The 13,819-nt window shown below is 36.5% G+C and overlaps 1 pseudogene; it reads right to left on the bottom strand.

Moving 5' to 3' along the window:
* LOC128026606 (leucine-rich PPR motif-containing protein, mitochondrial-like) overlaps window positions 1–12,732 on the bottom strand; it is a 44,679-nt pseudogene extending 31,947 nt beyond the window's left edge.
* Window positions 12,733–13,819: the final 1,087 nt, after the last annotated feature.

The following is a 13,819-nucleotide window of genomic DNA, read 5'->3' as shown; positions in this document are numbered from 1 at the left end:
TTCCTTCTGGTTCTCGAATCTGATTTGGCTGAGAGGAGTGCGATATTCAAGTGAAATCAGAATTCCATCTCTTTCACCATTTGAATCACTCCACTTTTATTTCACACGTATTTCTAAGAGGAAATGTCATGGTGGATGCCCAAATCAACTATATTTTAAGAAATAAATACTGTTTTTGTGTCAGGCAATTTAGTTTTAAGAGTCTTTATGTGAGAATGTACTTGTTTAGACTTCAAATTTGTGGTTTGTTAATAAAGATAATGTCTTCTTTAAAAATCTGATTAGACGTTTCGGAGATGTGAGAATCAAGGCATCAGTGGCCGTTGAGCGCTGCCTTAAAAAAAATTTACTAGTAACTTTATGATAGCTGTTGTTATTGTTTCTTAAATATTTTTATTCAATAAATAATATTTTTTATAAATAATAGTAGTATATAATATTATTTAGTGTTGAGAAAGTGTGTTCATGATGGTGATTAGTTACACTATTCCACCATTAGATGTCGACAAGAGACTCCAGTCAGCAGTAAAGACTTTTATATTGGAAGACTGAAACATAGTTGTATACAAGGAAGTAATTTTTACTTTCAACAACAGCTTGTAAGATGCAGCCAACAAATGCACTGAGCGGCGCTGTCATCAGAAATCATCCTTAACAGATTAAAGGAGAGTCCGACAAAGATATCGCTCTTTCCTCAGCGGACATTTAAACTATTTATATATTGTGAATATGAGATAGAGCTGAAGAATGAGTGCTGTATCAGATACAGGTAAATCACCATCTCCATCTCTCAGAGTCCATCTCTCTCTCATAAAACTCTACAGCACATAATACAGCAAGCTTTTATTTCTTTACTAGTTCTAAATTGACACTTTTTTAAATTAGTAACAGAGGCTTGTGCTCAGCTTTAAAACTATCAATTTAATCAAGTTGAAAAAAGTTAGGAACCATTGACTTAAACTGTTCCTTTAACTGTCACAATCGATGTTTGTATGACGATGATGATGTGTACTTCTAACTTACAATTCCGTCTTTAGCTCGAGGGCTATTTCAGCACTGTCATGCCGATAGCACAGGTTGATGAGCATGGCATATGCAGCAGGAGACATATCTGCTTCATACTGAGTTTTAAGCTCCAGAGCTCGTTCTAGTTTCTGATGAGACAGACAAAGTTATGGGAAAAGTCAACTACACGCATGCATACACAAATACTGACTACTGGATTTAAATGGTGACTAGTGACAGACCGCCAACCACCTTATTTTGGTCGCAAGCTATTTCCTGCAAATGTGTGAGACTTGAAATACATTAGCTACTATAGGTAACAAACTAACTGCAAAACAGACCATTTTGTATAGCTATTACTAATATATATATATATATATATATATATATATATATATATATATATATATATATATATATATATATATATATATATATATATATATATATTATATTATAATATATATATATTAGGGGTGTAACGGTTCACAAAATTCACGATTCGGTTCGATACGATACACTGATGTCACGGTTCGGTTCGGTACGTTTTAGATACAGCAAAATGTAAAAACATCTCAACTTTTCAGAATGTCGCAAGCGCACCGCGGGTCATGTGACAAGAACTAACCAATCAGCTTCATCCTTTCCCGTAACAACGTTGAAAGCTCAGCCAAGATGAAGGAACAGCTGATCATAGTTGTATATGGATTGCAATTTTGAAATAAATTTAGTAGAAGAGCTAGCCTACTGCAAGCGATTTTTAGAGCTGCAAATCCATTTATCCTTTGCTGAAATTTCCGCGTCTTCATGGAGAGAGCAGGTCATTGTTGCTTAGCAAAGGCAGACGCCTCAGGGGCGCAACTGCCCGAGCGCTTTGGAAAGGAGAAGAAAGACGCGCCAAGTTTTCCACGCGTTTTTAGGCGCGATATGTGAACGGCCCCTACCGGGCTCGCTCACTCAGCACGCGCTGAAGGCTCGTTGCAAAATTTCTAATTCATTTAAAAGACCAGAAATAGAAGATCCTCCAATAAACAACAGGTCTGGTGTTTGGGTGCACTTTGGATTCCCTGTAATTATAATGGTGATGAAAGAATGAATGGTAAATAGTAAGGTCTCATATCCGCGGCTATAACGTAAATGAAGCCAATCGCAGTGGTGATGTCTTTTGCCCTGTTTGAATCCATTGGAAATGTTTGCCTAAATGCTGCGGGGATAGTTTGTTGCGTGTATGTTTCTCCTTTTTTTAGTCTTTTCCCAGATACTGACACACTGTCGGCGTAAATGAGTAAACATGTTTCAAGTAGCCTATTCCCGCTGGTGTTTTTTTTGTTTTTTTTTTTGTATACCCGCTGGTGTACCCTATTGTCATGTAGCAGATCTGCGACTGTTATTTTTTTATCCACCACTCTCTTGCCATCACCATTATAGCTTACAGGGAATCCAAAGTGCACCCAAACACCAGACCTGTTGGTTATTGGAGGATCTTCTATTTCTGGTCTGTTAAACGCATTGGATATTTTGCAACGAGACTTCAGCGCGTGCTGAGTGAGCGAGCGCCTAACATAAACATATAAGTTGGTGTTTTTTTCTTCTTCGGGGGTGTCAGGGGCGTTGCCTGTTACGTCATTTGGGTTATTGGGCTACCTTGTTGAACTCATATCATTATATTTCACTTGTTTTTTTTTTTTCAAATATAATAAATTAGTCCAACGAACCGTTCGGTACATCATGCGTAGCTACCGCGTACCGAACCGAAAGCCTCGTACCGAACGGTTCAATACGAATACGCGCATATATATATATATATATATATATATATATATATATATATATATATATATATATATATATATATATATATATATATACACACACACTGGTCATTCTGTTATAACAAATGACTGGATGTACATTATCCCTTTATATATATATATATATATATATATATATATATATATATATATATATATATATATATATATATATGCACAAACACTTACTCTTCTTCATTCTTGCTTCATTCTACAACCCATTATCCTTTTTATCCACGAGAGCAAGGACATCCTGAAAGATAAAATATGACCTTCTCTATTAACTGTACTATTACAGATCTGAATAAAACGACTGAAAATAGATTTGTAAATATTAGTGGTGTTTGCCCATGTGGAAATCTATTTGATGCCAGGGTGTTGCTATGCATTTACTAGGGTGTAGTTTCTAGGAAGCTGTATATTTTTTACTTTGGTCATTTTATTGCTTGCAAATAAAGTCTTTTCACGTATAAAAGTAACAACACACCTCTAAAGTTGAATTTTGGTATCATTCATGGCCAAAAGCTGAATGGAATGGGAATAGTGTCAAAATAATTTCCACAAGTATAGTAAAATAATAATTGCCTCTGCAAACACCGCTAATTACAAAATACCTTGACAAGCTCTGGAACTTGGTAGGACTCCAGAATGGTCCTGATTCCTCTGAAGATGTTCAGAGAGATGCTAATATTCTGAAACCAAAGAAATTAACACAAAGTAACTACTCAACAAGAAAAATAAAAGATTTACCTGGACTATTTTCATGTTCATGAAGTAGTTTCAAAATGATCTTTAGCTTTTGCTTCAGAGCTTCTGTATGCATGCATGTATGTTTATATTTTAATCACTAATGTATTTTGAATGTTACATTTGATAGCAAATAACTGTGGATGCAGAGTTAAATATTTCTTGTTCTGTGTGTTCTTTTTAGGTAGTTTTTACTTCAGTTTTTCTAAATGTTCTGCGTACTAGCTTAGCATATATTTGATCAGAAATACAGTAAAACAGTAGCTGTTGAAATATTACTGTTGAGTTATCTATTTTAATTTATTTTAAAACGTAATTTATTCCTGTGATAGAAAAAAGCTGAATTTTCAGCATAATTACTCCAGTTTTCTTTGTCACATGATCCTCAGAAATCTTTCTAATATGCTTGTTTATTTTTTTGCTACATTTTTTCACTGGATTTATTGATGTTCAAAAGAATAGCATTCATGTCAAACAGACATATTTTAGAACTACTGTCACTTATGATCAATTTAATGCTTACTCGCTGAATAAAAGTATTAATTTCCTTCAAAAAAAACCAAACCAACAAACAAACCCCAGTGTACAGATGTTTTTGTTTGATCCTAAAGCACTATGAACAGCCACCTATTGGAGTCCTAGACAGACTGGATTTAACAGGCAGATTGAACTGTTGATGACATTTTACTTGAGTGTTTGCAAACATACCATGTTCTTGAGCAGGCTAAAGTACTCCCTAAGCTGCTCTTCTTTGGAGTGCACCTCCGTCTAGTTCATGGAATCAATCAGGTTGTAAAGGAAGTAGGCAACATTTTCTGCAAAAAAGGACAGAAGAACCAATTTGAAACTTCCTGCTTTCTATAAATACACTAATAGAGTCTAATATAAAACCACAAGGTAAGCTTCTGTTGGAACAGAACAACAAAAATATTGCAATCCAGCGAATAAGCTCTTAAACCATTTTGTGTGTGTTGCTGACACGGCCAGCTTTGTTGCAGACTTGACTGAAGTATGTTTTAACAAGTGGCTGGCAGCTGGCAGCCTCACACACACACGTGTGTTGTGAATGGTGATGGGATGAGACAGAGAGACCATCTCCATCGCTCCCACTTGCTCGGACACCAGCGCAGAGGCCAGCTCCAGTGCAGCGAGATGACAAACACTTGCAGAAGCTCTGTTAACTCAGCGCAGAGTCAGCAAGCAGACAGCTCTCACATAAACATGCACACAGCTACTATTCAGACTGCATCAGACACACACACTCAATGCAAAGTACAGCTGTCAGGATACACTTCATCACTGCCAGTGGCCCTACAGACATCACACACACACAATGATACTGTGAGCTGGTATTATACAGGCTATCAGCTAGGATTATCATGAATATTATGTAAATTAAAAAAAGAAAATACATCAAAATAAAAAAAGTGAATTTAAGCAGCATAGATTTTTAGTTAAGTTATTAAATATTATTAAATAATATATTTCTAAAAATAATTATAAGTAATATTATTTTATGAAGGGGGGTTCCCCTTTCCACATATTTTCATTAAAAAAAAAAAAGTTAAATACAGACACAGGCAAATACAGAATGTTAGAGGGCGGGAAAAACAGTGCAAACAAGCAACATACCAGAAGTTTCAGGGTCAGCACTTAAAATATCTTGGTTTCGCTCTTACCTTTGCCATTAGCTCCACATTGTGAAACCTGTAGGGGGCAGTAGAGGATCAGAGATGACAAGCATTCAGATTAGGACAAAAACATTTCTAGCGCAACTTTCAAACCAAATATTTCAGCCAAAGAGTAATTTCAATATCAAGTACATATCTGGTGTGACAGGGCTTAATTTGACCAGTTGGAACATGGCAGGTTTCTCACACTTTTTGGCCAATGAATCTCAATGATTTCTTTCCATGATTTCTTTCCAGTCACCCATTATTACTGATAATGTAATAAATAATAATAATATTTTTTTTTAAATAATTAAATACAGACTGCACTCAAAGAGCGAATAATATATCTTATGGCTGAGAATAACTGGAAAATAATTATATTAAATATATAAAACATGAATACAATAATTTTATTCAGCATACAGCACAATCCAAAAGACTGGGTTGAGTGATCATTTTAAAACAAGTCGCTTATTCTCACCAAGGATGCATATATATGATCAAAGTAACAATTTAAAAAATAAAATTATATAAATATATATAATTTTTATATATATAGTCAAAATTTTCTAAATATTACATTTAATTTTAAATAGTAGTAATTCAATATTGAATTACTACTATTTAAAATTACATTTAATATTTAGAATTTTAGAACCGCTTTGAAAATATATGTATCTATCGATCACTATATGAATAAATGCAAATTTAACTGATTGTAATTTTTTTTCCTGTGATGGTAGATCTGTATTTTCAGCAAAATTACTACTGTTCAGTGTCACATGATCCTTCAGAAATCATTCTAATGTACTAATTAGCTGCTTAAGAAACATTTCTTATTATTATTATCAATGTCAAAAACAATTGTGCAACATTTTTTTTTTTTTACCAAAATACATTTTCTACAGGATTCTTTAATATTCTTTGATAGAAAGTTTAAAAGAACATTTATTTGAAATTGAATATTTTGTAACATTTTAAATGTCTTTACTGTCACTTTCGATTTAATAGATCCTAGCTGAATAAAAATACACAAACTTTTGAACAGTATAGAAGGAGCCTCAGTGGTCACACATATTCACAAATGCACATACACATACAGTCCAACGGCACACTAAGAAATCAAGATGCGGTGCTGGTAGGGAGAGTTGACGGAGGACAGCAGGGAGGCGAGGAAGGAAAAAAAGATTCACCATTGTTTAATGATTAAATTATCTCCTGACCTTGATTATTACAAGAGCAGTTCACTAAGGAGACAGGAACCTGACAACCCCCTTCTACCTTCTGACAACCCCAATTACAAACCTGACATCCATCGCTGCCAGCAACCTCCCTGCGCCGCTTTCACATCTAAATGCTTTGCTAAATACAGAGGACAGCAGCATCTGCTGCCCTATGGCTTCTGTGCTGAAATCAGAGTTAAAAACAGAGCTGGTCCTAAACTATTGTGCATGATGGGAGGGATTTTAGATCTAAGCTGAGTGACTGCACTAAGTGATACCATAAGAAAATGATGTGATAAATGAAATACCATGACAGGTTTATGAATATGTGTGAGGAATGAGGTGATCATCTCGGGGGAATTAGGCAAAAAACAAATACTGCCAGCCATGCATCTGGCTAAAATGCCCATGTGGGTCCTTGCATCTCACCATCAGTGGCAGACGGGAAAGTTAACAGTCTTTCAGCATCGGACAGAGAGGGGCATCAGAAGCAAAGCAACAAAGAGGATAAACACTATTTGCATTCTTCCCCATCTGTAATTATGCTAGAGATGACTGTGTCCTTATGCATGAGATGCCGAATGAGTGGCTGTCTAGCCAAAAGGCAGAAAATTCCACTAGCACGCGTGCACACACACACACACACACACACACACACAGAGTTTGTTTCATTACTCACCCTCTGAATCCAGAGATCAGACTGGCTCTGAAAGCACTGAGGTCGATGTTTGGAAGAGCAGGTGAAGACACTGCAAGAGTGTGAATGTGATGAACGTCATGACAACAGAAACATTTCAAACATTTAACCTCTTTTATTATTATTATATTTTTTTGAAAATCTTAACTAAAGCTCTTTCTTAGTGAGCTGTATGTTGACTCACTATGGATTTAGACACTTTCTCTGCATTAAAAAGGGTATTTCCAGTACTTAAATCCCTTTCGAATTCAAATTAAACAATAATTGAATCTAATCAGCAGGGGGCACAACTGTGAAGGGTAAACCATCCATAATTCAACATTATCTGTCCCTCTTCACTTTGGTCAGATGAGGAGCTTTAGTCCCTTGCTTATTCATTTTGCATATATATATATATATATATATATATATATATATATATATATATATATATATATATATATATATATATATACATCTATATATATATCACTTTTTTCACTCTCTAATCAGTTAAAAGGCCTAGTGGGCATGTAGCTGCTTGGTAGAGTGCATTTGATTGGCTATGTATGTGAAGTTCTGATGGACGACAATTAGTCTCCAAGTGATGAGCACTATCATACAGGGTACATCTAAAGAGACATCTCTCCACAGAGTTGTGTCTATGAGAGAACATGAAAATATATAATATACAGACATGAGAATGACAGGCAGAGAGTGGTTGAGAGAAAGGAAATGAGGTCAATTTTCATGAAAGCTAATGCTTACTCAGAGAGAACAGCCCAGTGAGGTTTCCACGTGAAGCTTCCGTTCGTAATTCTGCCGCAATCAAAATATCGGCGTCCACATCAATACCTGCCTCCTGCAATTATCAACCCAAGTCAGAAAGGGTTTCAGAAACAGTCATATAAAACAACAAGAAAGCACACATATGCAGTACAATTACCTTAAGAGAAGTGCGGGCACTGTCCACTGATGGGAAGGATGGCAGGATATACATACTAAAAGTTTCAATGTCTGATGCAACGGCCAGTTCTTGCATGGCTCTCAGAGCTTGCAGAGTACCTGAAAGAAAAAAAAGTGATTTATTAAAACGTATGTACCTTAAAATGTAATTCTTGATGTACAAAAGTTGCGTCTACACCAAAGTTCAAAGATGACTGGATGTAAATAGAGCCAAATAGGGCCCTAAAGTTCTCATGAAACCTTAATGGACAAATATGGCCTTGTCATACATGTGATAAGCAAAGTACAAAAAGAGAAAGCCTGCTTTTAACTACCTCCAATATGAATATATAATAAAAATAGCACATCTATAATAGTAGATTTAGAATAAAATATTTATAATAAAAATAATAATTAGTAGTACTCGTAAAATTAGTTTTTTTTTATCAATATAAAATTAAAACAAGCAAGAAAAACTTAGAGCTTCAGCAAATTATGCATTTTTTTCCCTTGAATTTATGCAATTCATGTGGGTCATACTTCTCAACTTGGACAATACAGGCGCAAAAATAAAAAAATAAAAAAACATCCCTCCCTCAGCCTTGTTCATTCAGTCCATCCAATTCATGCAGTGACTCATCGTTAAATATTTGAACCATGATTTCTGGTTTCAAAAAAAAAAAAAAAAGATTCCTTCCTTTTATGTGGAAAAGAAATAAGCAAAAACATCTTTTCATAAACCCAAGAATAATGCTACACTACCAGCAACATGATTTGAAGCCCAAGGCTGTTTACAATTCAATGAAACCAGGTCTTAAATTGAAAGCATTAACAAACAAATGAAATAAAATACTCAGATAATGAAAATGATCACTTCAGTCGTCCAGTGGCATGGCCTGGAGGAACACCTCCTTCAGGCAGAGGATCGAGGCCTGTACCCGGCTCTCCAGCAGGGCCCTTCACTCCTGCCTAAAGCACCACATGTATATGGAATAGTCTCTCAACTACTCGGGAAAATGTTTGTGTGTGTGTATGGGAACACATGAACCAGCGATTTGTGTTCTGTTCACTCTTCACCTTGGTCCTGAGCACTCTGTATCGCAAAGCTCAGAGGACACCTACATACCTGAATAAAAGATAAGAGCTGCTTTTATCTGCCATTAAAACCTGCATCTGGCACCAGGAGCGGCTGGCAACCAGTGTGTGAGAGCATTAGCCAGGTAAAGCACCTGGAGGCTCCATCCATTCCATCTCTCCAGTTCATTCTCATCTGTGCATCTTTCTCCATTCATCCTTTCTTGCAACTCAGTAGCTCTTTACTTTCAAGCAAACGTAAAAAGTCGTCCAGACACTCTCTTCTCAATGGAGCCTGAGAGCCATCTGTCTATTCACCTGTTTTGCTGTTAAATAATCCATTGATCCATTTGTCAGCCATAAAAGTTGGCTCAGACAGCGCTGTCCGATAGGCAGTATGTGAATAGGGATAGAAAATGGATATCCAGTCACATAACCCGGCGATTCAAGATTTATCTCAATTCAGAAAATGTGTGAGAGGGCTTAATATGGAACAAATCTGGCTCAATGAATGCTCAAGAGTCAGATGCATACATGATCAGAAGACAATTAGGTTTTGAAACACAACTATAGTGTTATTACTATACATTATCTGAAAACAGAATGTTCAAGAACATGGTGAACATAGGCTTTTCATGTAATCCATAAGGAAAAATGTAAGCTCAAGAAAAAAAATGATATGAAGTAATAGAGAGGAACTAAATGGCAAGATCACTTCCCACCTCTAGCCTTTGAGATGTTTTCTTTCAGAAGGATATTAAAGTTAATGCAAGCCCTAAAGGTGGCTTTTGTAGTTACTGAGATTTAAAAGAACCCAGCATCCAATGCAAGTGGATGACAAAAAAGGAGATTTTTTTTTTCAAAATGTGAGTAGTGCAAAGAGCGTTTAAGATGGTGTTGTAAAAGCCTGTTGTGTGCTATGTGAAGGACTAAGGCATTCTTCACGCACCATGTCGCCAGCAATGAGCTGCACTGCTTCTTGAATCTGACAAGCACCGCTTACGTGACGCTGCCGAGACAAAGCTAGCATATGCTTTTTCAAACTCGCCTGCCCAAATCCACACCTCATCTAAATGCAAACTTTTCCCCTCTCCGCACTGGTGAACGGGTGCACAGAAAACCGGTGGGTGGAAAGGGGGATGGACTTCTGCCCGCTGGTGACACCTGTGGACAGAATGTGACATGGCGCTAAATATTTCATGGCCGTGCACAGCGGAGCACGTAATTGAAAGTGAATTCCCTCAGAGCGCTCGCATTTACATGAAACCCAGTCACTACAAATTCTGTCATGTAACCTTCACGTAGTGCAGACTTCAACACTGAGCAAACTAAAAAAGCTGTACAGGAACAAAAAGGTGAGAGCAATCCTGCATGTTTCATGAAGGTTATCGGTTTAAAAAAAAAAAGATTTTGTCAGAACATTTCTTTGTAAGTCTGGAACAGATAAACTGACAGAACTAAGGAGAAAATTATTAACATTTAAATTTACTTTTTTTTTTTATTAAGGTGTCAAAGAGACATTTTTTCCTATTCCACAGCTAAATAAATATATAGTCTACTCTAACTTTTCACATTCCAATTCATTCCAGATGGATAATACCAAATCCTTGACAATTTCTCCTTGTTCTCTGATTACGGGTCTAAAAGTGCAGAAGAGTGTTTAGAACGAGACTGGAAGCTCAGGACTCACCAGAAATGTTCTTCTCTTTCTGATAATGAGTAAACAGGGGCCAGAAGTAATGAGGTCTGAGAGGCAAGCCCTCCTCCTTCATCCTTCTCATGAGCTCAACAGCCATACCTTAAAATGAAGAAGCATATTTCACAAATTGAGCAATCATCAACTTAACTAAAATGTAGAGACAGACATCTGGAAATTTTTAACTAATGATTATTAAAGGTTATAATGTTTACACATTTTAAAACCCTGTGTTATCTTTCTTATTAGGTTAATATCTTTGATGTATTTAAAAAAAAGAAGAAAAAAAAATAGACAGATAAGCTTGAATAGACTAATCTTTAAAAGACAATTCTTGAGGATTAAGTATTGTTTTAGAACTTTAAATCATCATTGTACTCACCGGTCTTTTTGGCTTCGAGGGCGCACTGAAGGGTGAACCGCAGTGGCGATGAGTGCAGACCTGAAACTTTTAGATCTTTGCAAAACCCAACTACGTTCTCCACAGACTAGAAGCACACAAACACCCAATTTAACAGGGCACTAATAACATTAAGCCAAAAATTCTCACAAAAAAAATTAAACATACAGGTACACTTAATATGCACTTATAAAAATGTGTACCTTGTCCATATTGACGCAGTGGCGAAGAAACAAGTTTCCCAAGTCTGGGGAGTCACTGGTCTGCGACTCTACCAGCAGGCTGGTGAAGCTCTTCAGCACAGAAAACGCAGTCTGTTCATGTACGTGGGTAATCAAACTCAAGCAGAGGTTCATAGCATCTGAGGAAATAAAAACAAAAGGATGGGTCAGTAATCAAAACTATATCAGTTATGGATAACTTTCTCAAAATCTCATAACTTCTCACTGAAACAATACTATATGCATCTAATTTCTCTAATTGCCCTGGGTTCATATTTAAAACACTTAAAATGCAATACTGCTATGAATAGATATGGATCCATTATGGCTCACTATGGACCACTATGGTAAGTGCTTAGGGCAAAATTCAAAGATAGTGGTTCCATATTCCTTCCTCTTCCATGACAAGACACTGCTGTCAGCAGACGCACCTGGCAATTTCTGTATTTTAGCTTATTTATGTTATGGTTCTTAAACATCAAAATTTAAATGTACACACAACTGTTCACTTTTGTTTTTATTTTTTAAAGAAAATAATACTTTTATTCAAGCACGGAAGCATTAGAATAATTAAAAGTGACCGTAAAGACATTTATAATTTTACAAAAGATTTCCATTTCAAATAAATGCTGTTTTTGTACTTTCTATTCCTCAAAGAGTCCATTTTTATCTCAGTTTACACACTTATTATGCAGAACAACTACCAAAGTTGTTGATAAGAAGAAATCTTGAGCACTAAATCAGTATAATAGAATGATTTCTGAAGACACTGAAGACTGGAGCAATGGCTGCTGAAAATTCAGCTTTGCCATCACATGACAGGAATTCAAATGATCATATTTTAAGAGCTAACGACATTTCACAATTTTACTGTTTTCACTTAAATAAAATCAGTTTTAGTTTTATATTTAATAAAATCAATGCAGCCATAGAAAAATTAACATTATACACAGCATTAACTTAATCAGTCCATTTCATCCCCCATAATCTGACCCGTTTAATTTTGGCAATATCGCCTTTCTCAGCTATGAGGAGAGGAGAGACAGGTATGTGTCTGGGCCCGACTCAACCCCTGCACCTTCATGACTGACAGGATGCCTTCAGCACTGTTCATATCCCTGCACAAACACAAGTCACTAAACACACAGGTACCAATCACACAGAAGAAGCACTAAATCAAAAGCACTCCCCCTGCGCGGGCATGACCTGTCACTAGGGAGTTGAACACAGCTACTGTGATGGGCAGGTCTTTGCTCTTCATAAAGCCCAGGATTGTACTGCAAGAAGTTGTGATTAAAGCATGGTTACTTTCTTCTTGTGACAGCCAAGCAAAACCTTTTTTTTATTTTTTATACATAATTCACACCAGGGAGTTTAAACTAACAAGGCTAAACTAATTTAAAGAAAATGTGAATCAAAACTCACCTTGCACCTTCAATGTCACCAACTTCATAGAAGGCTGCAATAAGTCTCTGATAGGTCACCTAGACAATCACCATATATTATAAATGTGCATAAACAGTGTATCCAATTAAATTTCCTAGCTATCATCAGTGATGAGACAATATATCTATATATAGCACCATTGTTTTTTGCATCTTGGTCACACTCACAGTCTAAAGCCATGTTAATAGATTTTTTTGTACTATTAATTTTGCTCATTAGTAGAGACTTTAAGACCCGAAGAGGGTCAGAAAAGATAAAGAGTTGTCAGAAAATACAATGCGTGTCGGAGAATGGGTATATGTGAAATATATTCACCTACCAACATTTTTTGTCACCTAAAATAAATGTGGATTAAACATTATTTAATTATATTCATCCTGTTTGGCTGAACATTAGCAGCTTCCGTTTTAGCAAGGAAGTCAGTTGGAGAGAATCTGAACTCATTCTGCAAGTACGTCTTGAGCAGGGCATTGTAATGGCTCACATCATAGGTGGCGCCTGCAGTAAACAACAGCAATATATAAGTTAAAACCAGTTTTAGAAGTACAAGAAATAACTGTTCAATGGTCTCAATTGTTTACCAGCATACTGGAGCTGGAAGCTGATTGGTGGCAGCTTGAGGTCAGTTTTGGGAAAGGTCAGCTAGGTGGGGTGTTGTCAAGCACAGACTAATGCCCACTGGGCCACTCTGTCTCGTGCCAGGCATCAGGGCCAGGGGGCCCAAATTTGTCAGACATGTGGCATGCCAAACTCATTTCCATGGCTGACACACACTGCAAGCCACCCGCACAGCAGTACACACTACACAGCTGACAGGTGACAGTAAACAGGCATTGCCTGCCAGGCATATTGTTTCACCCGTTTGAGAGTCCACCCCTGTCTGCAGAGTCCCCCACAATAGG

The sequence above is a fragment of the Carassius gibelio genome, chromosome A13 (assembly GCF_023724105.1).
Source record: "Carassius gibelio isolate Cgi1373 ecotype wild population from Czech Republic chromosome A13, carGib1.2-hapl.c, whole genome shotgun sequence".
Lineage (NCBI taxonomy): Eukaryota > Metazoa > Chordata > Actinopteri > Cypriniformes > Cyprinidae > Carassius > Carassius gibelio.
This window is presented reverse-complemented; position numbering and strand designations above follow the sequence as displayed.